Below are 26862 nucleotides of genomic sequence, written 5' to 3' on the forward strand. Positions count from 1 at the left end.
GTCAGGGCCCCACGCACAGGCTTTCCTGATGGGGGTCGGGCAGGTTAGCGGGGAGTTCAGGTTCAAGGGCACTGTGGTCGGAAAGACCTGGATTTTCTCTCTGCTCTCCCTCTCACAAGCAGGTGGACGTGGAGAAAGAGCAGTCAAGTCTCTGTTTTCTCACCTGTAAAATCGCTATTTCCTAGAGCTGCCGGGACAATCAGCTGGCATATGTATTTCCCACACAAAATACAATTCAGGTAACTGTGTCTGTTTCAAGCCTCACGAAGTTAGATCCTTCTCAGGCAGAAACAAAACCGTCGCCGTGATCAAGTCAAACGTGCCATCCAAACCCCAAACTAAAATCGCGGTTCCGCGATTATTCCGCCCCATCCATGAAAACGACGGGTCTCTTCGTTGCCGGGATCCTGCGCAACACAAGAGGTGATGGACCACCCTTCGCCACGCAGGGCTGTGGGGGCTGACGCCGCAGTGATGGAGAAAAGATGGACACCACCGTCCCCTCGTTTCCTCTGCCGCCTTGCCTCTTCGCAGTGTCCCTTTGCCCAGATCAACACGCCTCACCCACTGGCTCACTCTGGCCCACACCTGCCTTTAGGAGGAGAGCTGGCATCGCCTCGGACACCTGGTGCCGCTGAGGGCCTGTCCTTCCGAATAAATCGATGCTGTGTGGTTTGTTTGAGGACAGAGGTAGGTGGCCTGTGGCTCACAGAGGCCGGAAGTGACCTTCTCTAGCTCGACTCCACGGGTTTGTTTGCGAGAACACAGACACACCAGTGGCCGCTGACACTGTGTGTTCCGGCCTCGTATGCAGGACATATTTTGCTCAGAAACATACCCTGTTGGTTGTTGAAACCTCTTTTGCATTCTCTGAAACAGATGGCTGCCGTGTGTTTTCTTTTAGCGGGGTGCAGTAAATAAAAGTCTTGTATGTTGACAATGATAATATTATATTCCGCAATCTATTTGCATTTCTCTCTTTTGTGGATCTGATTGCCCGGTATAAATCCCCAGGCTGAGGTGAATGAAGCCTCACTTGGGGAGAAGCAGTGCGTTTTATCACAGGGCTGGATAGCACAAGTTGTGCTGGGGAGGTGCACAGAAATACACATGTGTGCGTGTGGGTTTTGGCATGTGCACACCAGGCCTGGGAGAATTTTCTATGGCTTCGCAGACTGGATTTCCAAGCGGGAGCCGGCATGAGCACATACCTCTTCCATTTGCTACCCACGGCCCCAGCTGGCCAGTGAGGTTCAGAGAAACTCGCTCTGCAGCTGCCTCAGCTCTGCCCGAAGCTCTGTGGCCCGGATGGTGGGCAGAGAACTGAACCGGGACAGAAAGGCATCTCAGAGCCGTGCAGAGGAGCTCAGCCTCTCACCGCCTTCCTGGGGGTCTTCCGAATACTTCTGAGCCTAGGAGCATCTTCTCCAACAGGCAAGTCAGTAGGTTTCCCAGAGGAATGAGGACACAAGCCTCGGCCAGGCTTACCATTGAGCATCTGTCCACAAAGCGCTGACTCTGCGCCATGAGCCGCGCTAGGCACTCTCTCACTGAGTCCTCACAACAGCCCTACGAGGTAGGTGCCGCTATTATCCCCATTGTACAGAGGGGAGACTGAGGCCCTGAGGTCCACAGCTGGTAATCTGTAGAGTGGGAATTCAACCCCTGGGCGGTCTGGTCCCAGCTGTAGGTATTTGTGGAAGGAGGACACAGGGCGTCGCGTTTGCCCTGAGAAGCCATCCGCAGCATTTACGAAATCACTCCTACGCCAGGAATGAAAATACCAAGAAAGAATGGATGAATGGTTATTCGGGTGGTAACTACCTCTGTTTGGTGGTCTTGCCTATGAAAATTTCCCTAACGTCTTTCTGTTGCAGTCAAGGCTGTCTTCTTGTCCTCTTGTCTAGTGAGGGTCCCCAGGTGTCCAAGTCTCCCAGGCAGCCTTTGTGAGCGGGTTTGCCTGTAAGTCGCTGGCTCTGATAAAAGGGTTGGTGGAGGGTTTTCCATCCCAAATCCTCTGGGAAAGTGCAGAATCCCTGCTATGGGAGGGACACCTGACTCTAGCCCCAGCTGGGGAGCTCAGTTGGTTAGAGCGCTGACCCGCCAAGGTTGTGGGTCCGATCCCCGAGTCAGGGCACATATAAGACTCAACCAATGAATGTCCAAATAAGTGGAAGAGCAGATTGGGGTTTCTCTCTCTAAATGAATAAAAAATTTTTTAAGAACATCTGAGTCATTAGACTGGGTAGGTTAAGCAAATGGGTCTTGTAAATATTCAACTTCTAATGGGAAAGTTCTGTGGCTTGGATCATCCAAATCATAAAGTGCTTATTTAATTGTATTTCAAGCCCATGTATCTTTTTTTTTTTTTTTTGAGTCTACCAAAGATTCACTCAGTCAGAATGGGTAGATGGAAGAGAATTAATACACGATTTCCTTAACCTGGCCTGGGCCTCATTTAAATGCCTGTTTTCAAATGGAGCCTTTAAGTAGGCCATTTGTGAGGGAAATTGCCCTTGTATTTTCAAGGTAATTGAATCCCATTTTTCACTTTCCATTTCCCCCTAGAAAAATCAAAATGTTCATGGAATGTAGCTTCTCCGTGGAGGGTTTTCTAAGGTGGGAACTTCAATATCATCAAAGAGACCGGTGTGTGGCCGTGACATTCAGGACTGGGCTGTGAGGTCTGTTTTCTGCACATGAACTGACCGCACTAACCAGCCCCGGAAAGTAAGTTGATTTCACTGGAAACATCAAAGGAATGTCCACACCTTGTCCTGGTCCCAGGGCCTGGGGGTGAAGAAAGCTAGAATTCTGGTCAGAAGGTTTTCACCCATGGAGTGGCTAAGGGCCCAGTCCGGGGCCATGTGCTACATTGCCTTGGATCAGGGTCTCCCAGAGGGACTGACGAATGAGAGTCGGTGGCACTTGGGTGGGACTTTAAACAACACTGAACTGCATGGTGATAAAACGAGTCTCTTTCCAACTGCATTTCAATCCTGATTATATCAAGGACGAAGTCCCACTTTGATGCTCAGTCTTTAATCTTCTTCTTCTTCTCCCCCTCCCTCCCTCTCTATTTTTAATAAACCCAGACTAGGACTTTAGAAGCTTATGGTTTCCAGTTTGCATTTAATAACATTGCTTTATTTTTTATTGTGTTGTTTTTATGATGATATTTGATTGCTTGCAGTTTTAAGGGAAAGGATGTGAAGTTTCATTTTAAGGCAAAAGGGTTTACGGTTTTTTACTTTTTACTGTTAAATACGTGGCTGCATCTGACTGTGTGTCCACCTGTACCCGCATGTCATGTGGACCCTCTCATCTGGGGTGACCTCGTCCAAGTGGCGCTGCGGGAAATGGGAGGAGGTGGGTTCCCCCGAACTCACAGAGGGGCTCTCCATTGTGCCCACTGCCCTCACCAGCTGTGCCTTGGCCCCAGGGCACCTCGGTGTTCTCATCCCCAAAGCCGGTATTATGAGCAGCAGGAGGAAAAGGGGTGACAGGGTGGGCCCTGTGCTGGATTGTCACCCACGAGGTTGGCCAGCATAGATGCTGGCCCCTGGAATGAGCCTGGGAAGGAGCAGACTCCCTCCCTCATAGGTTGGCTGTGTGCTGTTTCCTTCCTGCTGAGGCACCGAGCTTGCTGCTGCGGCATGGGGTGCGGGGGGTGCTAGAAGCTGACATGCAAGCTGGTGAAGAAATGCACTCCCGAGGCCAGGAAATCAAGCAAATGCATTTGGCCGAGATGGCCCAGCCGCATGAAGGTCAAAGTCTTAGGCTCAGACAAGCTTTTCCTCTTCTTGGGCTGCAGATCTTTGGCAGCGGAAGGCAGGCTCTGAATTAAGCTTAATTAAAATTCACTCTTAATTGGGGCCATTACTTCAAATCAACTCTACGTTATGAAGCTGTGTAATCATAATTAAGCCCCAGAAATAGAATTAGGAAGCGCGGAACGAGAAAGCCAAACACGGACGGGCCCAGTGCCGGGGGCGACAGTGATGGGACTTCTGAAATCACCGCCATTTTCAGGTGGTCAAGGACTGATGAGTGGGTGGGTGGAGGAGCCTCGGCGGCCTGACCATCAGGACGATGCAGTCATCAGAGGGAAGACTGGGATAAGGGAACCCTCAGAGGCAGAGCTTGAGGGGCCCCAGGCAGAAGGGCGCCAGCTGGGGAGGAGAACAAGGCCCTCTCCGGGGGCTGTGCCCCTCACTTGCAGGTGACGAGGACAAGCCTGCTCCCCAGAAACTGTGTCCCCAGCTGCGCCATCGGGGTGGAGAGCAGCTCTTCAGGGTGAAGAGAGACGCCAAGCAAGGGCATCTCTCTTCAAGTTCGTGCCAGGGTCCGCGCCTCTGCTGGAGCGGACACGTGGCATTTAGTTGCGGAGCTGCCGGCAGCACCGCTGGGGTGGCGGATTACTTATTACCTAAAGACAAGTCAGTGGTGAGGTGGCATGGGACAGTGATGCACTTTTGCCCTGCTAAGCAGGCGGAGGCTGGGAGCGTGGGTTTTGGAGTGAGGTGATGGGAGCACGAACTCCGGACGTAGCAGTGACTCTGGGGCAGCAGTGAGTTTCTCCGTCTGCAGGGCGGGAATTATAAGGATGGGTGTCTGAGAGGCTGTTCTGACAATGACACAGCCAAAGCACTTACAACGCAGCTGACGGTGTAGAGAACTTGCTATGTTTCTGCAGTCCTCTGTTCTTCATGCACAGTGCAAATGTATTGTGACAAGCACCCTCTGAATAAGTATTATTTCTTCTGGCTTAAGGATAGGGAGTTGAAAGCTCAGAGAGGTGAAGTGACTTGCCCAAGGTCACACAGCAAGTCAGCGGCAACTAGTAAGAAAGGCATACGTGATAATTGTCATTGTAAAGGCAGCGTATGTCTGCCTATGTGCTTGATCGTCTGGTCAGGGTGAGTCAGACCTACAGACAACACCTGCCCAGAAGTTATACATCGGTCGCAAGGGGTGTCACTCGCCCATGCTTGTCCCGAGATCCCAAGCCTCTCAGCATGGCCAGACTAGGCCAGGCATTTGGGTCCTTAACATGGCCAGACTCTAACATGGCCAGACTCTAACATGGCCAGACTAGGCCAGGCATTTGGGTCCCGAGAGGACGGAGCTGTTGGGTGCTGGTTCCACACCTGTGGAGTCAGAGGGGAGAGGGTGGACAAGAGGCAGTGCCCCCACCATACCTGTTTGGGGACTTCGTGCGTCAGTTTTTCTTGCTCCGGAGACCTTGGGAATCATGCTCAGGAGCGATGAGGGGCTGGCCAGGCACCTGCAGGGGAAAAGCAGCGTCTGTCCCACCCCCGCAGAGCCCCCCGACGTGCAGAGCACACCTCTGTCCTCTTATGCAACCTTTGCGAGCGCCAGTTGTGCGCCTGGAGCAGAGCTGGCCCCACTCACATGTTCCCTCACTGACTGTGCATCGAAGGCCCCGCAAGTCAGGAACAATCACCCGCACTCTGCAAACGAGGAGACTGAGACTCCCAGAAGTGAGGCTCCTGGCTCACGGGCCAGTGTGAAATACACTCTTTGACCCACAGATTGGGCGTTTCATTCATTGCCCCAAACCCCAGTCTGTCTCCGAGATGCTGCCCGGCCGGAGCGCCTTCCAGGCCTCTCTCCCTGCTCACAGCCAGGTCAGGAGGCAGCTCTCTACCCCCAGGTTTAGCACCGAATAGGCCTTTGGTGCCAGGAGGGTCCTGCAGCTCCTGTTTCCTAAACAGCCTCAGGGCCATGCGGTGAGTCTCCTCAGTGCATTCATTCTGCTTGCATGACTCCAGTGATGGAGGCATCACTACTTACTGAGTTAAATCCTTCACTCTTGAATGGCAGTGTAGAGCAGGAGGGAAATTTGACCCGGTCCTGGTGTTCATGAAGGCCTTCCTGTTCGGACTTTGGATTTCATCTCTACATGAGTTCTATATGTAGTCACTATGTGGAAGTATTCATCTGTTAAATGCAACTGACTCAATCATATCACTTTTTGGGGGGTGAACTTATGCTACTATCTTCTCATGTTTTTCAATGTACCAGGAACCTGAGCTGGAAAAGAAAACATGAATTGCTAGGGCGACTCTCCACGTCCAGGAGGCCCCGAGAATTAGCAAGGACGCCCCTTGTTGGGCCCTAACCTGTGTGTTTTCAATGTCTCTGCTCCCTGGGGAGAGCCCGGAGAGCCCTGGTTGCGTCGGGGTCTCTCCTGCCCCTGAAGCGGTGCAGCATTTGGAGGGAGGTCTTGCTCCGAGGAGGAAATGTTCAAGTTTACTGCCCAGTACCAACTTCCGACAGCCGAGAGCCCTGCTGTTCTTGACAGGAGGGTAAATTCGGGGAAGGGGTGGGAGGCTGGGGGTCAATTCCAGTCGTCCAGGTGCAATGCCAGGCTGCCCCAAGCCTCAGCTCGGGCGGCACCCTTCCCACGGTGTTCTGCGTAAAGGCCCCCCGTGGGGCTGTGCCCCAGAGAGCACCCCAGGGTGAGCTAACACCACCTCAGGGGACTGAACCCCGAATTGCAAAGACGTTCACAGACACTGGATTATGAGGAGGCCATCATCCCTCCCCCATCTGTGACCTCTTTGTCCTTGATCTCATGAGCACTGGCCTCTATTTACACTAAATAGACGCAGCACCATTTATTGGCTGCTGTGTTTGGGGCCAGCCCAGCCAGGGGGCCCCCGAAGCCGGTCCCAGCAGGTAGCCAGCCCAGGGAAGGTCACGAGGAAGGTCCTCCTGCTCTTCCACCAAAGTTTAGCAAACACCTTATCTCCCGCCAAGTAGGTGAGGTAATGTTTATGAAAAATCTCTCTGTCCCCTTGTTCTGGGCGGGGCTACTGTGACCAACTACCCAAGGTGGACTCCCCTCAGCCACCTCGTGTCCCCCCTGGAAGACCCTGGCTCAAGTCCACTCACCCACTGAAGCTCAGGTCCATGTCGCCTCCTCAGAGAAGGCTCTTCCACTGTCCTGGCACCTCCCCGCCCTTACCACAGCCTCTCCTGACAATTATTTTGCATTTATTTGTGGGAATCACATGGTAAATATCTGTATTCCCCACCAGACAGAGAGGATCCCGAGAGCAAGCACAGTGTCTTTTTAGAAAGAATTTTTAAAAAATTCTGCTGCAGCATAATTTTGATACAATAAGCACAGCAATCTTACACATGCATTTCATGGAGTGTTGACACATTTACACCAGAATTGTTCCATTTGTGGAACCGCCACCACGATCGAGATAGAGAACATTTCCTTCACCCCCAAACCTGCCCTGGGCCCCGTCCAGTCAGTGTGCCGAGCCCAGGGCGTGGCTGCTCTGCTTCCTGCCTCCCAAGGGCACCGAGAATTATCCCTGTTGCGGTGTGAATCAGGGCCTTGAGCCTGCTTGTTGCTGAATTTTATTCTCAAATGGGTCTGAGGGAGTCTCCTTGGGTAGGCCATCAGCATCATGGGGACAGGGGCACATTCTCTGACACCTCTGATACTTGATGTGACTCAAGGCACGTACATGACCCTTGGGAATGGCACGGCCCATCCTCCCTGCCCCAGAGCCGGTCAGTGGCCACTCCGCACCCACATTTGCAGTCTGGATTAACTGCCTGCGTGAGCCGGGATAGCCTCTCTGGGTCTTCAGTTTCTTTACCTTTCAGATGAGGGGCTGACCCAGAGTTCTCTGTGGCGCCTCTGCCTCAGGTCCCCTTGGGTTCTAAGGTGCTCGAACACGGGGAAAAGGAACCACCTGATTGTCCAGCGTTAGAAATATTCATGTGAGGTGTAGATCTATCTATCTATACCTAGATACAGGTTTTAGAGGAAAATGGGCCTCTCCGGACATTTTCTAATTGGGAAAAGGATTCGACTCGAGTTCTCAGGACAAGCCAGTGTTTCTGCGTCACTCGTCTGAAATCTGAAGCTCTTTCCCAGCCCATCGTGAGAACCCTCGTGTTCCTCCCTCCCAGGCATGCCGGCTGGCGCTGTGAAGAGTGTGTCAGGAAATGGGCTGACCTGAACCCCCCTGTCTCCAGCCCGCCGAGTCCAGAGCACAGGAGAGCAGGGTTCTGGGACCCAGGTGGCAGAGCTGGCTTCATAACTGCCCTTAAAACAGCACAACACCGTGTCTCTTTCCTGGGACCGCTGGCAGACTCAAGGACAAAGTTCAGAACAGCCATTGTGCTCTGGACCCTCAGAGACCCTTCCTTCTCCATCGAGACCCGAAGGCTTCAAAGCAGCAGTTTTCATTGCAAGAGCAAAAACTTTGCTCTCGACGCTTCGGCCCCAAACATGCTTCGTTTTGAAAAACCGTGACTAGCTATTATTTCATCTTTGTTCAGTGATTCACACATTATTTTCCCCATTCGATCTCGGGAAAACTTCGGGTCAGCAGGGGACAATCAGCGTGTTGACCGTGATTGGGGAACTGCCACCTGTCAGGGGTCGTGCTGACAACCCTTGGAGGTCACTACTTTTATTTTCCTCAGGTCACAAGTGCAGGGACCAGTGTTTGGGAAGGCCTTTGGGCTGGGAAGAGGCAGGGCTGGGGAACGTGAGCCCCTTGAGCTGGGCGGGGAAGGACCTTCCATTGTTCTACACAACTCACCGAGAGTGGAAGAGCCTCCTCCATCCGGACGTCTTCCGGGGTTTATTTAGGTGGCTGAGGAGCTGTGGGGGATGAAGGTAAGATGCAGGAAGACCCCCGGCCATCCTGAGAAGTCCAAACTGGGGCTCACGGGACTCCTCAGCACTGCACATGGTGCCACCCACCTGGACACAGGCTTCCCACGGCTGGGCAGGCTGGGACAAATGGCCCGTGAGGCCAGGCAGTAGGGTGGTCAGCACAGGGGTGTGCAAACTGCAGTCGGGGATGCAGACCCAGATTCTTCCATCCAATAGCTCTGTGACCTTGAGCAAGGTTTCTGTCTCTTCAAGACTTGGTTCTGTCCCCCGTAAAATGGATCAGTATAGCCTACCTCACTGTTACTTCAGGTGATTTGGCAAGAGAAGGCGTTACCTGATGCCTGGAAGATAGTAGGTGCTTAACAATGGAGAGTTACCATTCTTGCTACCTGGCAGGTGATGCTCCAAGGATCTGCTTTGGTCATGAACTTGAATTACTCCATTTCTGTCTCATCCAGAGTCTGGGGCACCGGGCACCTGGTCAGCTCCCGGTCCAGAGCGACCCTTTGTGGGTCATCGCCCCCCACTTCACAATCTGGGAGAAGCGTGCCTCCTCCATCCAGGACAACGGCGCCAGAGCGTTGACTTGGAGAAGCCGACAAGCCCACCGATTCAAGGCAACAGAGAATGAAGAAAGGATGGAGGAGAAGGGTGGAAAGAGCTACGAGAGAGAGATGCAGGGGTGATACCGGGGGGCAGGACATTGTGGCAGGTGAGGGACATGGGGTCTGGAAGCCTGGCTCAATCCTTCACCATGTACACCTTCGGGCAAATGGCTAACTCTCTTTGTGCCTCAGTTTCCTCGTTTGTAAAACAGAGATACTAATGGTGCCTTCTCAGAAGTTGGCTTTTAGAGAAGATAAAATGAGGTATCCTATGTGAAGCCCAGTGCCTGGCTGACAGTTGGTGCTCAATACAGTAATTATGTCCCGGTCTACTCGTCACTGTACTCTCTCAAAGGCCCATTTTGCAGACAGGGAGGTCAGGGGCAAGGGGGAGCATAGCCACCCCGATGTGTAGATTTTCTCATTTGCACCCAGTTGTCACCTGGCTGGGCTGACACCTGGCCTGGTGACCTTCCTCACTGCTGGGACTGTCTGTCCCACACTGAGGCTTCTCCCACCCTCTCCAAAGCTGGGACAGGGTTCGGGAGCAAAGGCCGCAGGGCCCAGCCTATAGAGGCCAGCAGGGGTCTTGGAAAACCCAGCTGGTGCCAAGGCTGGGCTGAGCTGGCAGCCGGTTTGGGGGGCGCACAAGAGGCCATCGGGGACCCTGGGGCCCAGGCTGACCCACTGAGGCCAGTCTGCCTGCCCTGGGAGCTGGGGTTGGGGCTGCCACTCCAAGAGAGGGGGAGGCATGGGGATGGTTGGCTCCCTCCTGCAGTCCCCTCTCCCGAGCCAAGCATTTCTGGTCCCTGTCCCTGTGCCATGAGAGGTTAAATGGGGCACCATCCCAATCCTGCAGGCGGCGGGGCCAGGAGTGCGGGTGGTTGGGGGCGCGTCATGCTGGAGATGATCAGAAAGAGCCACCGGGGATGGCCCAGAGCCCAGGATGTGTCTCGGGACTGCACTTGGACCCTCCAGCCTCTGCAGAACTTGCCCACCTCCAATGTGGAGTCCTAGGGTCCCGTAAGGACCAGACTCCCGGGCCTGCCCCAGGCCTCCACATCAGAAGGTCTGTGGTTTTGGCCAGCGAGCCAGGGGATCTTGGGGCAGATTCAAATCTGACTGCCTTTGCTGAGGCAGACTCATGTCTTTACTGGACTGAGGTTCAGAGAGGTCAAGAGGTGGGCCCAAGGGCACACAGCAGTCAGCACCCAAGGCAGCATCAGGACGCACGACTGTGTGGTGCCCAACAGGAACGCTTTTCCTCCCCAGGGAACCGGGCAGAGGCTGTGCCTGGCCCATGGCCCTGGAGCTGGCACGGTCTAGGCCCTGCGGAGGGCGCCTGCCTTGCACCCTGCACCGCAGGGCTGGGCGTATATCAAACACTGGAACATTTAGACTCATTAACACACATTTGATGATACCGGAGAGCTGAGCCTTCCGCTCTGTCCTCCACCCAGGCCTCTGCCAGAGATGGCATCATCGCCTGATAAACCCGAGTCCATGCGGGCTCTGGGCTCAAACCCTGGGCATGTTGGCAGGAAAGGGGCCGGGAGCAGCAGGAGAGGCATCGGAGCCTAACCCTCTCTGGCGGTCTGTCTTCAGACACCCCAGCCTGCCGAAGCGGGGCTTTCCAGCTCTGCTTCCTTTGGCCCTTGATGGTCAGCCTCTGTTTCCCTGTTTGAAACACCGGGGTTTGCAACAATGCTGCGTGATTCTGGGGCAGAAGTCAGCTCCGGGGGCTTGCACGTGCGGTTGACATCATCCCTGCACGCTATCCTGCTCTGGGATCAGCGTGGGGTGATCCTCTGATAACGCCGTCTCTCTACCCCACTAGTAGTCAAATGATATTCAAATATCCCCATGAGGGCTCGGTAAACATCCGATTACTCAGATGGGCTCTTCTCGTTGGTCTCATGGCCCTAGTCCATCTCTAATCTCCAGGTCTCAGTTGCTTCACTATTCAAATGACTCGAAGCCAGAATTTTCTCTCCAGGCTCCATGGCCCAGAACTTGCAGAAGAATCCCCCTTCGGGCTGCTGACTGAGAAATGCCTGCTGCACACTCCGCCAAGTCTGCCAAGGTCCACGGCGGTTCAACAAGGTGGGGTCTCCAGGAAAGCATCTGCCCCCTCCCCAGTCTAAAGAGATAAGAGAAGGAACAGAGGCCAAGTGGGCCTCCTTGGCCCCCTAGTGGGTGAACCCCTTCTGTCTGGCCAAAGGTGGCACATAGCCAGGATATCGATAGACTGGTAACACAGAAAACAGACAGCGGCATCAATAGTATCGATCGTTCCTGAGCAGAGAGAAGGCCCCTGGAGACCACCCAATGGCCCTGACACCAAACACTCCTCGCTTTGGGGATCTTCCTGGTCTCCCTGCACCTGGCGTCTGCTCACGGCTCAACCCACAGCAGCAACCGTGGGGCAGTGGCAGCCTCTGGGCTCCTTGGAGTCAGGCCGAGGTCTCAGAATGCCCCAGTTTGGCCAAGTGCTTGCCCCTGTCGGTACAGTGGGCCCTCCCGAACCCTCCCCTTCCCACCCCAGGTAGGATTAACAGGAGTTGATGGGATCGTTTGTGGAGGTGAGTGCTTAGCGCTTTGTAAGCGGAGGCCTGCCCTCCTGCCAAGTCTCCAGGGCATCCTGAATGCTACTGATTTGCACTCATCAACTACATGACTCATCAAATGAGGGTGCAAGGAATACTTTCACTCAGGCTACAAATTGCCCTTGTGGGACTCTCGCCCACACGGGGACACGTGAGCACGGGCAGCTAGCGCCACCTTAATAGCATTTGTTTAGAGGGAGCTAGAAAGCTCCTGCAGAATGAATATGCCTCCGTAGGGGAGGGGCAGAGGGAACGATGCTACATCCGCAGGATCAGGCTCAAAGGTGATGAGCGACAATAACTGCTTTCTCTTTCTGCTGATCTGGAGAGACGGCCCTGGTGCGTTCGGTGGACAATGTCTGCAGAAAAGTGCGTGTGTGTGATTTTGTGCCGAAACACACCCGCTTTCTTTCCCCTGAGCTCCCATGCACTCTGCCCTGGGCCTCACAAGAGGCGTGGGATAACCCGCACCCGCAGCCAGCACTGCCACAAGCGGCCTGCGGAAGGGAGATGGGAGAGGGGAAAAGAGGCTTCAGCGTTTCTTCTGTGTATTTCTCTTCGTTTCTGAACTGTTTGCTTTTTCCTACACACGTGCCTCATTTTTTTTTTGTGGAATGGAATGAAGTCGTGGAAAACCCACGGGACCAGAGGAGGCCCAGTGAATGCGATGAGCAGATAAAGGCCACGCAGCCGTCCTACCGTTCGCTCTTCCGAAATGGAAAATGTGTTTCTGTTCTAGGTTCTCCACCCACGTGCAACCACCTCTGAAGGAGCTCATCAAGGCAACCTTGTCGCTGATCTCTGCCTCGAAGCTTGTCAACCTCAGGCCAAGGTCAAAACAGGAGTGTGTGTGTGTGTGTGTGTGTGTGTGTGTGCGGTCGTGTGCATGCAGTGTGTGTTTGGAGGGAGGAGGAGAGGGAAGTGTCATCTGTCAGATGCCTTCTGTGTGTCTGGCAGCATGTTAGTGTCTTTGCACGCCCACCCCAGCTTGCCGACTGCAGACGCCGCCTTGCAGGGCGGCGATCAGCCCCATGTTCTGAATGCGGAAACCAGGGTTTAAAGGGTTTGGGATCTGGGTGCACGTGCAGGCCATCGGACCCCACGGCCAAGGTCCCCCTGCCCCCGTTCTAGCAAATGTCTGCTTTTGAAGCAGTACAGGGGAGAAGGGTAGAAGCCCTGGGACAGCCGAGTCTGAGAGCCTCGCGCCTGCCAGGAGCTTTGCAAGAACTGTGGCTTGTGACCTCAGCCCTGCAAAGACCCAGGGACAGGGACCATTAGCATTCCCATTTAACAGATGCGGGAACTGAGCCTCAGGGGGATAACTAAACTGCAGAAGGAGAGGGACTCAGCAAAAAAAAAAGGCACTTGGACCCCCACAGTGTGACTCTGGAGCCCGCCCCATCGGCGGCCCCTGAGAGACACAGCAGTTCCTGGCAGCGGCAAGGCCACAGAATTCCCCACCCAGGTCAGTGCTATGCTAGGCGGGTGCCAGCCCTCGGGCGCTGTTCAAAAAAAACACACCCAGGAGCAGGGAGGCTGTGAGGCTCACCTGACTCTGCTTCTCCTCTGGCTTGCCTGACAGGTTTTTACTGAGGCTACCAGAGGTAACTGTGGCCTTCTCTGAGTCACCTCAGAGCATCTGGTTCCAGTGCTGTCTTGGACTCTCTGCTGCCAACGCCAGTCCCTTGCTTCCCAGGCCTTGGTGCACGGTCCCCCGGGGGGGCTTCACTGGGAGAAGACCACCCTCATCCATGGAAGGCAGGGTGTGCAGAACGCACCCATTCCCTCCCACTGGCCCATTGTTTTCATTTCTGCCAATCACCCAAAACACCATTTACTTCCTAGTGTCATTTCAATCATCTCACTGCTTAAAACTAAGGCACAAAGAAAAAACTACCAAAAAATAAGCCCATTTTAAGAGGAGATCTCTATCACCACTATAGATGGAGAACCAGCCTGGCTCACCACAAATAGAAGGTCCCAGTGAAATGAAGGGTCAGACACAGGACCCAGCCACTTACTGCCCCAAGACGCCCACCCGCCCTGCAGAAGCCCCCACCCTGCACTTGCTAAAAATGAGACAGTGAGAGTTGGGGAGGTGGCCCCGACCCACCTACATCCAGCGGACTGTCATCCTGACACATCTGGGGCCAGAGGACCCGTCTCCATGGGAATGGCAGTCCTGCCCCTCAGAGCACCCAGGGGCCCTCGGCCTGCTCCTGGGGACACTCTGAGAGCTTCCCCAGGGGAAGGTGCGTGAGGAGGGGATGTTGCCTTTCGGGGCAATGTTGGAACGAGGAGAGACAAACTCTGTATTCTTTCTGTCGTCTGGTTATCTTTTCAATACTGAGAAAGTAGCTATACAGTGTTTCGTAGCCATAGTAATGAAGACCTTCCCGGCACAGCCTGGCACCCCCAGTACAGTCCTGCCCCGAGCGCGGTGTCCTGTCCAGGCAACGGTGGGGACGAGCCTCGGTGGCAGCTTCTCCTGTGACGGGGCTGCCCTCACTGAACAGCATGAGCGTCCAGAGGCAGGGGACGGGCTTGGGTTCCAGCCCTCCCCGAGCTAGGGGGACAGTGCTGCATGTCCTATATATAGTTCCAACCCACGCTGGGGACTTGCCACTCAGGTGGTCTTTGGCAAGTGACTCCACCCCTCTGAGCTTTCCTGAGGGTGAGATAATCTACCTTAAAGAGTGGCTGCGGTGCTTAACCAGACCTGACCCGGGGACCCCTATTCTCCCACGTGACTTTGGTGACATGGCCGGCAAATGGGCTGGGCAAGCTGGGGCACCTCCCAGCCCCGCCCTGGACCTCAGTGCCCCCCACAGCAAACTCGGGACTGGCAAATCGGAGGCCCCCAGCTAGAGCCCCCCAGTCGAGCCCGGTTGGCAGACGTGGTTTTGTATCCCTCACAGTGTTTTCCGGTTAGCGGCCGGCCCTTAAACACCAGGGACTGCACACAGGAACCTCGGTTTTACGTATGTGTACACAGAGGCTGACGCCACTGGGCCCGCGTGGCGCACGGGCTGAGCGCGGGACAGGGGTGGTCCCCTGAGTCAGAACCACCTACCCACACGGGCTTCTTAGCCATTGAAGTCGGAACAGCTGTATTTTGAGATGAGGAGACTGAGGCACAAAGAGGTTAAAGAACTGGCCCTGTGTCATCCACAGATGGATGCGGGAGCTAGGACTCGAACCCACGCAGTCTGGTTCCATGTGTACTTATGTGAACTGGGCCAGGTGCTGGGGAGACAGGTGAGGCAGGGAGACACCCGGTGCTCTCTGACTCCACCCTTTGCTGGGGAAGCAAGCGTTTTAACGCTCCCCTGCTGATCTCAGGGGGCCGGAAGCTCACTGGAGGTGGACAAGTTGACCTTGGCAGCAGCCTTGGGCCTGGAGCTGGCCCTCGGGGCTCTGGGGTGCAGGGGAGCCGGCACTCGCTCTGGTTTGGCCCGGCAGAGGTGCCTCCGTGTGGCTCCAGCCCTCCTGTTTACCCTGCAAATAGCAGCTGCCCCACGCCACCAGGTAGAGGCCAGGGGGTGGCTGCCCGGGGCACTGGGCGGCTCGGGCCTGTCCGAGCTGTCCTGGGACCTGTGCCTACACGCGCCCGGAGCCCATTTGCCTTGGAATTAATGGCCCCCCCTACCCCCCCGCCATGTGCAGGCACGAGCCAGGGAGGCAGCTGAAGGGGAAGGCAGAGGGGCGGAGATGTGGGCAAGGTCAGGGAACTGCTGCTGGGTTCTGCCCGGCCCCGCTCCTGGGAGCCCTGTGACCTTGAGCCCCTGGGGCCTGGGCCTCAGTTTCCCCAGCAGTGGCTGCCCTTCAGAACTTCAGAGGTGCTGCTGGCGAGGCATCTGCCGTGGGCAGGACAGCGACATTGACCTTTCGCTGCAGAGTGAGGCACCGAAGGAAATCTTTGAAAACGTGTCACTGAAGCATAAAATACTTTCAGAATCGTGCACAAACGATAAACGTTTTCTGCAGTGAGGCTCCGCCCCCTGAACATACCTGTGTGATCAGCACCCAGATCAAGAAGCTGAATCTTCCTTGCACTCCAGAAAACGTCCCCGCCGGGCACTCGTCACCCTCAGTCTCCTGCCACCTCCTGTCAGTCCTCATCGGGGTGGCGGGGCACAGGAGATCCTTGTTCTACAAATGAAGGGACGAGGGCTCGGAGGGGTCCATCCCACAAGCTCGTGACTGAGCTCGGACTTGGAGGCAGGCCCTTTCCCTCCAGGGCCCGCCTGTGAGTGCCAACCGCCGTGCTGAAGACAGGGGTAGGCACGGGCTGAGGGACAGATGGGGCTTGTAACCTAATGTCCTCGTCTCCCAGGCACTTTCAGTCCTGGGAGGTGAAGGCGGGAGGCCGACCGCTCCTCCGAAGGTGTGAACGTCGTGTTATTTCTCCTCTGTCTTCCCCAGGCCACAGAGACAGAGGCCGTATCTCCTTGGTTTGCCATGTGAGAAGCCCCGCTTTGTGCCCGGTGCAGAGCAGGGGCTCAGTAAATACTTGTCAACGGTCTGATGAGTGAGCGTGGGAATAAATGGAAAGGCAAACAGAAAGGAGGGGGGCAGTGAATGAGAGTAGAAGGGGGGGCAGAAAGAGCAAGAGCGAGCTCCCTAAATTCTGGGTTTTTCTCCCCGGCCAGCCTCCCCTGCGTCTCTCCTCAGCAGACCAGAACCTTTGCTCTAGACTCCACTTTCCAAAACCTCTCCTCAGATCAGCCCAGGGCTCCCCGATTCCACGGTGACCACTTGGAAACACGGACGTGCAGCCTCGCCTCACCTGCAAGCGGGCACGGGCCGCAGAGGGGCCGAGGACTCAGGCTTCGCCCCACTGGTTCCTGGGACCCAGACCGCTCCCCCGAGCTACCGCTCACTGCCCTGCCCCCACCCTCTTCCTGCTCTTCCCTAATTGCATTCAGAGTGTCCACAACCCAGGCCTTTGCTCACGGTGCTTCTCCTGCCTGGAGGGACCTTCCCTCGGCCAACCCACCTGGCAGGAATGTCCACTCCCCGGATCCTTTGGGACTCTGCTCACGGGGCCCTGCTGGGTTTCTTTCCTGCCGTTCCCTCCCCTGAGGAAAGAAGCCTCGCTCCGGCATTTTCTTTCTCCAGTGCCTTCCACGCCGCTCCACAGTCCTTCCCACCTAGTGAGCCCTAGTGACCAGATGGCCCTGGCAGGGCCATCTACGGCACCTGTGTGGCATCTGCCCCGACGGGCACAGCGGAGCCTGCCACTCGCTCGGCTGCCATTACTCTGCAGCTGCCTTTCACACAGGACACGGACCGATGCGGCCGAGGGCGGCTCCGGCGGGGTCAGCGGCCCCAGCTGTGGCCGACCTTTCCCCTCCTCCTCACTCCAGGCCGTGCGCTTCATCCCTGTCTGTACCCCACTCGAGGGTCAGAGACAGAGGCATGAAGAAACCTGGCTGCCTGGAGTGTGCACAGCAGGCTGGGTCCTGTGCTGAGCACCTCATCTTTCATTTCCTTTGTCCCCATGATTCCCATTTCACAGATGAGGAAGTTGAAGCTCAGAGAGGTGGAGGGACTTGCCCAAGTTCACACAGGTGGGGGGGCAGGGGAGAAACTCAGTTCTCCTCACTCCAGACCTGCCCTCTTAGAAGCTACTCTTAAATCGCCCTGATTGAAAGGCTCCAGGGCTCCAATTCTACGGCCCGAGCTGGAGCCCGAATATGGATCCTGTTAGCATCTTCCTGGCTCAAGGCCAGGCTGGCAGCGACCCCCTTCCATCCCCCAGCCAGGCCTCAGTTGACCCCTGAGATTTAGGTCTGTCTCCTGGCTAGCTCCTGGGTCGGGGGGAGAGAGGGTCACTTCCTCCGGGCACCTTCGGGAGCACCTCTCTCCGGGCAGCTGAGCCCCACAGCTACTCCAAACCTCTGCACCGCCCGGGGCAGTCCTCAGAAAGCACAGGGACAATCAGACCCGATCTGGGAGTCGCCGGCGTGGAAAATCCAGGGGAACAAACCCTGTTGACTCTAGGCAGGTGCAGCTAGCTGTCCCTGTCCTCGGCCCCAAGTTCTGGCTGGCTGGCCCCTCCCTCGGGCAGGAGAAGGGGGGAGCGGGTGCTGTGTGGGCTACCGCGGTCATGCCCACGCCGGCCCCAGCAGCCCCTCTGCTGGCCCAAACCTGTTCCCCACCCTGGCGAGGGCACCCACTGGGCAGAGTGAGGTGGTGCCTGCCAAGTGCACCCAGTTTAGCTCTTTGGCGCGTTTTTTTCCAAACTGAAGGCCCTCGGGTGCCCCTGATCTCAAGGTCCAGGCTCTCGGGGAAGTGCCTCTTCCTCAGACTGATGCCTCTCAGACTCACCTCCAACAACCCGCTTCATCTTGTCCCTCTCACTGCCTAGCTCCGTTTGTGGGTCTGAAATGCCCTGAGAGGAAGGGCGCTCATCTTCCTCGTAGGTGGAGCCCTGCTGGAAGGCAGGAAGTGTGTTGGGCGGTCAGGGTGCATGGGGGTCTCTGCTGATGAGAGATACTTCTGGAGCCCCTGCTGTGGGCTCAGGCCGTCCTCACCAGCTCAGACTGCTGCCCATGCCTCACCCACAACCCATCCGTCCGTCTGTCCGTTCCCTGGTTTATCCAACTAGCATTTGCTGGGTGCAAGCTGTGTACCATACTGGGAACCGGGGGATGAGGTGTCCTGCCTGTGCAGAGTTTACCACGTGGTGGAAGAGAGATGGGTGCTGGCCATCACGAGGCAGCCGAGTGCCCCGATGGGGCGCACCCGTGCCCCACACCGGAGCTGACTGGGCTGTGTCGGCCCTTCCAGAGCACAGGGTGCTCTCAGGCATCGCCCAAGGCAGGGATGGGTCAAGTCTGTGTTTTCAGAAAATCGCCACGGACTTGAGGGTGTGAGGTTGGAGGAAGACGCGGGGGGGAGGTTGGCCACCTGAACCGAGGCAGCTGGGAAGGGTCTGGAGAACGGGGAGAGGGGAGCGGATGAGGGTGGATTTGAACACCATTTGGGAAGCGGTGCCAACAGGACTGGGTGAGAGATAAGACGGGGGTGGTGAGGAAGAGAGAGGGTCCAGGGCGACTCCATGTGTTGGGCGATTAGGGCGCTTTGGGGTCTGTGCTGATGAGCGAAGGAACGCTGAGAGCATGCGCTGACCCACCTGGTCAGCCACAAGTCAGCGACGTGGGGACCGTACTCAGACTTCTGGTCGAGGCATCCCTGCCCCCGGTGATGATGGCCTTGGGGTGCCGATGGGGAGGGGATCGCCACTGTCTCGACCCAGGGGACGTTTATCCATGTCTGGAGACATGTCAGGTTGTCACAACGTGGGGAGAGAGGTGACACGTGGCTGGCATTGGATGGGTGGAGGCGGAAATGCTGCCGAACATCCTAAAACGCACGGGCCAGAGCCCAAAGCGAAGACCCCCCAGCGCCCCGCCTGAGAGCAGCTGAGGAGTGAAGTCCAATCATGGTGGCCGTGGTATCGGACGTTCAGGTTCAAAACTCGGGCCTGCCACTTAGTACTTGTCTGCTCACAGGCAGGTTACTCAGGAGCTCTGAGCCTCATGTGAGAGGGGCGAATGCTGGTGCCTAGAGCACAGGAGATAGGCATTGAGTAAAAGGTGAGCTGCCTCCAAGCCTGTTTTCCAGTCGGCTGGAATGGCCACACCCTGGGAGTTAGAGGAAGCTGATCTTTGCCTCTAGCAGCTGCTCAGCTCTGGGCACTGAATATGATGCCTGAATTAGGCAAGGGGGTTATGCCCACCCTTGTCCTAACTGCAGAATGCTACGTACCACACAAAGTATTTTCCATGCATTAGCTCATGGCGCCCTCACAAAACTCTGCCAAGTGGGAACTCTGTTCCCATTCCACAGGGAGGAAGAGTGAGACTCAGAGAGGTCGTGTGCAAGCACTGGGGACACACAGGGAAGAAGAAGGCTTATCTGTGACCTCGAGGGCCTCCGTCTAGTTAGGGAGACAAGCAAACCCCTCCAACACAATAACATAAGAGAAAATGTAGTTTCTACTCTGCCTCACCTGACGCACACTCAACAAATGATTAATGAGCATCTACTATGGGCCAAGCGCTGTCTCAGCTGCCTGGGTTCCTGCCCCCGGGCAGCTCACAGTCTAGTGGGCAAGACCGATTACAAGATAACGCCAGCCGCGCATACCCACCCGTGGCCTTAGTACTTGGCATTTCCTCAGCCGCCTGGTTCTAACGTGCTTTGGTTCATTTAACCTTGAAATTTGTTGTGACAAGGTATGCCTGCTATCCTCGCTGTTCAGTTTGGGGAAGGAGGTTTTCAAAGATTAAGGAATTGGCCCAAAGTGTCACAGTTGGTTTTCTGGTAGAGCCAAGTGGTCTTTCTGACCCCGGAATTCAAGGTCTTTAACCACTGGGATGGATCCCCCCCCACTTCCTCATGCCAGATTCCTACCCCTGTCTTTCTGCCCCAGAAATCCCTCTGAACCTCACCCTCTGGCTGTGATCAGTTTGCTCGACATGTGGGAGAGAAGTGTTTTCCTGCTGGTTCTAAGCCAGCAGGATCCTGAGAGATGGGGGATCCCCAGAATGGGAGCCCAGATGAGCAGTTGATGGAGCAGGGCATCCTTGGGCACCCCCCTGGGTCCCCCAAGCCTGCTGGGGCCACGCTCACTCCTGAGACAGGACCTCAGTGCACAGAGGTGATCAGGAACGTACAGGTCCCTCCCCACCCCCCGTCCTGTGAGAGAGGCTGTGGGCACATGGGCATCGAAGGAAGAGGAAACCTGAAGTGACATCATGAGGAAGGGCGCTCCCTGCAGGAACCCGGGGAGGTGTGTATTCGCCTCCCCAAGTTTGCTTTCCAGATTCCCCCCCCCCCGTTAAACCCTGCCCCAGGGCTCCAAGGACAACCCCCCCCCCCCCCCACTTCACCAGCACAAGCCAGCACGCCCCGCACACTGAGGTTCGAGCCTTTTCCAGTTCCCTTCGTTTCACAACTGTCCGCTGAGCATCTCCAAGATGCCCGGCTCTGGTGTGTGAAAGTCGCGGTGCAAACAGAAGGCTTAATTATTAAGGCTGAGCCCAGCAGGTTCGGCTCCTGCCCTCGAGGGGCACCTAGAATGGAGGCCTTTGGCAGGCCTGCGTTACGGCTGGGGGTGTGGGCTTGGCCTCCAGCAACAGACAACCTCTAACTAGGATGTGGAATGTTCTGGAATGAGAGTGTCAAGCAGCCTCCACATTCATCTGGTGGTGGGGGGGCAGTCCCCAGAAGCTCCTCTCAGAGGTAGTAGCTACTCACCAGATAGGATTTTCACTAGTAGACTTGGAGAAATCCTTTTGGTGGAGGAAAAAAAACACCAAACTTCTCAGGCAGTTATGAGGATGAGCTGGCAAACGTGTGCCTTTCTAGGCTCCATGTGGGCTCCGCAAATCACATGTAAATAACACGGCACAGGTTTGGGAGCTGAAGCCCAGAGAAGGGCAGAGCGCATCCCACAGCCAGGAAGTCCTGGCTCTGCCACTCTCAGTGGGGAAAGTGATGACTTCTCACACCTTGCTTTTCTCGTGTGCCAAGTGGCGTGGTGACCCCCACACCGCAGCTGCCGGGGACGTAGGTGCTCCCAAAGACCCGGTCTGTAGGTGCCCTTAGTAGATTTCAGTTCTCCCTCATGCCTGGCTGCCAGGGGTTTGGGAAGGGCTTGCTCTGTCCCTGCAATTTAGCCCCCTCAGTCTTCAGATTATCCATTTATTCCTGCTCTTCTGGGGCATCTGGGATAGCTGAATCCTGGATCCAGCTGGACCTGAAAGCACCTCCTGATTGTAGGAGCCAGTCGTTTTCTGGCTTGCCTTTTTCTTTATTTTTTTCCCCTAAAGTTAGTTGGCCCGGGTTATCCATCACTTGTAACTAAGAATTCTGAGAACTGGGGGCAGGGCAATGGGGGAGTCAGGCAGGCTGGGAAGAGGGATTTAGGGCAAGAGAGAGGCAGAAACTATCGGGGAGGAGAGCGGCCTGAAGGCCCCAGAGGCTGGAGTCAGGAGTATTGGGAGGGTGAGCAACAGCTCCTAGTGTTGACAGCAAATGGGAGACCATGGACCTGCCTCCCCTAGACCTCAGTGGGGAGGGGAGGGTTGATAGAATTCTCCCTCCAACCCCTCTGGTTTATTAAACAGGGGTGAGGAGGGATGGGTGGGGAATGGGGAGGCGTGTGGGTGGTGGGGTGGTGTCACAACCCTCAGGTTTTTAGCCCCTCTGCCCTGTGAACTTGGCTTCACTCAGCAACAGGTTTCCCTTTGCCCCTTGCATCCCAGAAGACCCTGTTTTGAGCTCTTCCCCGCTCCCCACCCCCATCCCACTGATATGCAAAGACCTAGACCTATGTGGGGGCCAGGGGACCAGGATTTTATCGAACTTCCTGAGGTGACTCTCAGATTTTCCAGGTTTGGGACCTGCAGGCCTAACTCAAAACTCTACCTTAGGGACCAGAGGCTGAGGGCGGGGAAGGAAAGAGACTTCCTCCTCATCGGGTAGCTCATCAGGGGCAGAGCGCAGGACGCAGGCCTGCCGGGCACACGGCCTGCCGTCCCGGCAACACCTGGCATGCTGGCGGCCGGAGGAAAAGAACCCAGGACCCTGCTCATCGGCAGACCGGTCTAGAGCCAGCCCTCTGTGCCACACCATGGTACAGTCCGTGTCCGAACTGAGAGTCCCCTGGCTCTGAGTCCTACCCCACAGCTGCAGGGTCTCGTGATGGCCAGAGAGTGGTGGTCACCTTTGTCCCCTCCTCCTTTCCAGGTTCTCCGGAAGCCTGACCTCCAAACAGGACATGAGTGACCGTGTCCTAATTTCTTCTTGCTCCTCGCCCTGGGGGTGGCAGAAGACGGAATCCATCTCAGGCCTGCCCCACACGGCTACTACGCTCAGAATCTCTGTTTTCACTCGGCGGGGATGATTCTGCACACCCCGAGGCTGGAGATGCCCCTCACGCAAACCCTGGGCATTTCACCGCAGCATGAAATAAGCCACAAATGGTTCTGCAGCAATGCAAATTGGCCTCGTTTATGTATTTGGCTGGGCTGTGAAATACTGGGTGTCCAGTGCATTTTTGCAAATCAGGTCTTGTTGGAAATCCACCACGGGAATTAGCCAGTGAAAACGAGACAGCCCGAGCAGCAAGAATGATAAGCAGGGAAGCCTGGCTTTATGCTGTGGGAGCCCGGTGGTTTCCCTTAGGAAGTTCGTTTTTATCATTTGCCGTGCAGTTAACCTGAAGCATGGCTGCCCATCCAGCATGCTGGCGGCGCCTGCTAGGAGTTCACACTTAGGGAACTGTGGGTTGTGTGAGGAGGCTGTGCCGGGCAGGTTATACACTTGGCCTTAAAGGCATCTTCACTGCAACCTCTGAGGGGCTGTTATTTCTCTTCCCATGTAGTGAAATGAGTGCATGAAGGCAAGTACGGGTAAGGTCGCTCTGGCCTGTGCATTGCATCTCGCCTTTCTCTTGCGTTTTGTGACCTTTTACCTACTGTCTCCCACAGCCCCTCCTCCTCCCCCTCCTTCCAACTCTGTTTTCTTTGATTCTGTAGGTCCACTTGGCGCCAGTTCAGCAAATGCCAAGTATGTTTATGGCCACATTCTGTTGTGGACATGGACAAAGATTAAAGAGAGTTTATTTGTTGTGGTGGAATCCAAGGCCTTGTTGTTGAGGCTTAAATTTTGTCAATGTTGCAACATATGTTGTATTTTGAATCAAAGCCGGTCCCTTTCTTCTCTTCCCTTCTTCTCTTCCATCTTTCTTTTCTTCTTTTCTTCTTCTGTCATAGCAGCAAAGCCAAAAAGCCTGCTCTGAAAAGTGCTGATAATCTGCCTGTAGGCAAAAGGCAAATCAAATAGTTCTTCTGAGCCTGGGGCTACTTCAGCAAGAGTTAGGTTCTGGTAGTTTCTCAGCCACAAAAATGAGAGCAGTTGTCTTGGAGGAAGAGATTGGCCTGAGAGTAGGAATCTGGGGTGCACAGAAGTCACAGGTGAGACCCCCCCCCCTCACCCCAGGGGGCTAGAAAGTCCAGGACGACTCAGGGGTTAGGAGGCATCACTGGGGCGTCGTCCAAGTGGGTAACGTGCCTGACTAAGCAAACCTGGGAGTGAACACGTGTGTCTCTGCAAGGAGCAATTCTCATTCAGGGGTTCTGCACGCCCGCCCCTGTCATTTCCAGATCCTCCAGATCTTAAGGGATCTTTTTGGATGGAAGCAGGATGTGTGCATTGTTCTGCGAAATTCCTCCATTTCTGAATGATGGTGGTTCATTCAAGATATGGGAAGGACCACGTGCATGGGTGAAATGCAGCCTGGGGGTCGCCATGATGGCTTCTCCGGCCTCCTTCTGAGGACTGGGAGGGTGTTCTGAGTCATGCAGGAGAGAGAAATGAGGGCTCTTGAAGATGACAATGGTCCCCGTAATTGAAGAGCTCTCGAACTAAGGCAAGTGTTGCCTTTCCCTTCCCTTAAACTTATATTCAAAGACTTTGGTTGAAACACACGGAGCAACCCCAAGTACCCCCAAGTGATACCTTGCAAATTCAGGCTACAAACTGGGCTTCGATCTAGCTGTAAAATGAGAGAACCTGGGAGGCAGGGGCAAGTCAGGTGTAAGTCCACAGGCTTGGGCTGAAGCCAGAGAGGAAGGGGCGTACTCCGAGGATTTTTCTCTCAAACCAAAGCAGAGAGGGGTGAGAAATCGCAACCAGAAGCAGGACAGTTTCTGGAACGTGCTGAATAATGGAGCCTATCAAAACAATCTGGAAATTAAGAGGCAAGCGAGGCAAGGAGGGGCTAACATGTTCTCTAATTCAGCCGAAACAATTCCTGCAAAGGCATCCGGTCAACATCTCATGGCTCTTGGGGGACCTGGGGCCCCCACAGGTAATGTCCTGTGCCCAGGGTGTGTGCAGATTGTTGGGGCTGGGCAAATCTCAGCCCCCCCTCCACCACCTACCTTTCCAGCTGCTGTTGTGCAGGGCAGGATGGGAACCTCTCAGAGCTTCATTGATAAAACGGGAAATGCACTCCCTGGTGAGGTGGCTGTCGTGAGAACAGAGAGAGTGGAATGTGACAGCCTTTAATAGCGGGACACGTGCCCCGTGGCGGGCCCGGCTCACCTTACTTAGCCTCACTACTTCCACGCTCCCGCCAACGTCATTGTTGACAGGGCGCATGTAAGCCCCCGGTGAGTGCAGTGGGGCCGCTTCCACCACTGTTCTCATTCTGATCACAGCAGACGTGCACATCTCATTCCGGGTGGGAGGTGACATCCCCGAATCCTCTGGGTGACACCCCGGGAGACCTTCCCTGGCCACACAAGAAGCCTAACCACTCCTGCCCTCCGAGAGTCAGCCTGGAACACACACACCGGCTTCCCTGGGCTCGTGCCCGAACCCTTGAACGTAGTAAACAGTGTGAAATGAAGATGGATGGCCTTTTTTTGTAAGTAGATTTGAAGAGTTTTTCTTCTACACCCATTATTACCTCTGATGTAATGCTCGCCCAGGACTGACGCCTACTACGTATGTTTTGCAGAAAAGAAGTGTGTTGTTTTCCCTCCCGGTAGCAAAAGCAATTTATGCCTGCTATGGTCGGCTCGGAACCCGTAAGCAGGCTGGATGCCGTGTGCTGTGAAAGGCCGTGAATGAGGCTGAGTGGTCTTTGGAAAGGAAAATTGCAAACCCCACTTGGAAACTGCAGGGACAGAGGGTGGCTACTTTCTTGGCCGAACCCCCGTGGGCCCCCCACCTCAGGCTTCCCTGGGCCCGGCACAGGGCCTGGCGGGGGGCAGATGCTCGGGAAAGCTGTGAGCTTGCTGCTGGCAATGTCCTGTGCCCAGGGTGTGTGCAGATTGTCGGGGCTGGGCAGGGGCGCTTCTGGCTGTCAGAACGGGTCATGGCAAGTCACGGGCACGGGCTAAGAATGGTTGAGAGGGACAGTCCCAACAGAGGGCCGTGCACACTCAGTGCCGGGAACCACAGTTCTAGGTGCACTGTGGGGGGGGGCGTGGAGTGAGCTCATGGTGGTAGCCCTCTGGACAGCCAAGTTATGAAAGCTTTAGAATTATGTATCGTTTCATGTGCCTTTTCAGATCTGCAGTTTAATTATTTTCCTCCAAAGAACTTATGTGATATACAAGGTCTGTCTGGATAAAGTCCAGCCACTGTTAATATAACGAGAACGGTTTGCATGGCATTGATGTAACCTGGCAGCTGAGTGGACTGGAATGCGCATGTGTGAACAATAATGCCTTCGCTATACAAGTCAGTGGAGGTGGGAGACAGCGCTAAGTGAGCGTGTGTGCTGTGTGGCCGTCTCATTCAAAATGACTGAGTGGGTGGAGAAACGAATCTGCATCAGATATTGCATTAAAGCTTGAACATTCCTCTGGAAACTATTCAGATGATTCAGAAGGCCGCAGCTATGGGCAGCTGGTGATTGGCAGCTTCATCATGACAATGCACCTGCTCATGCATCACGTCTCATGCAGAGATTTTTGGTGAAACATCAACTCGCCCAGGTGATCCAGCCTCCGCTACAGCCCAGATTTGGCACCCTGCGACTTCTGGCTTTTCCCCAAACTAAAACCACCTTTGAAAAGGAAGATATTCCAGCCCTGGCTGGTGTAGCTCAGTGAATTGAGCAGGGGCCTGTGAACCAAAGAATCACAGTTCGATTCCCAGTCAAGGCACAGGCCTGGCTTGCAGGCCAGTTCCCAGCAGGGGATGCACACGAGAGGCAACCACACATTGATATTTCTCTCCCTCTCTCCTTCCCTTCCCTCTAAAGATAAATAGATAAAATTAAAAGAAAAGGAAGAGATTTCAGACCATTGATGAGATTCGGAAAAATACAACAGGGCAGCTGATGGTGACTGGGAGAACTGTGTGAGGTCCCAAGGTGCCTACTGTGAAGGGGACTGAGGTGTCATTGTCCTGTGTGCAATGTTTCTTGTATCTTCTTCAA

General features: G+C 55.3%; 1 long non-coding RNA gene across 3 annotated transcripts; it reads left to right on the top strand.

Moving 5' to 3' along the window:
* Nucleotides 1–1025: 1025 nt before the first annotated feature.
* On the top strand, nucleotides 1026–26862 carry LOC119036233 (uncharacterized). 3 transcript variants are annotated; one of them, XR_008390049.1, is made up of 7 exons: nucleotides 1026–1576; nucleotides 2569–2730; nucleotides 9136–9389; nucleotides 11279–11385; nucleotides 12628–12720; nucleotides 13471–13651; nucleotides 22653–26862. It is a non-coding gene; the product is annotated as an uncharacterized LOC119036233 (long non-coding RNA). The 3 variants fall into 3 exon arrangements; XR_008390051.1 differs by lacking the exon at nucleotides 13471–13651; XR_008390050.1 differs by lacking the exon at nucleotides 2569–2730.

The sequence above is a fragment of the Artibeus jamaicensis genome, unplaced genomic scaffold (assembly GCF_021234435.1).
Source record: "Artibeus jamaicensis isolate MK-2021 breed Jamaican fruit bat unplaced genomic scaffold, CSHL_Jam_final scaffold_3151, whole genome shotgun sequence".
Lineage (NCBI taxonomy): Eukaryota > Metazoa > Chordata > Mammalia > Chiroptera > Phyllostomidae > Artibeus > Artibeus jamaicensis.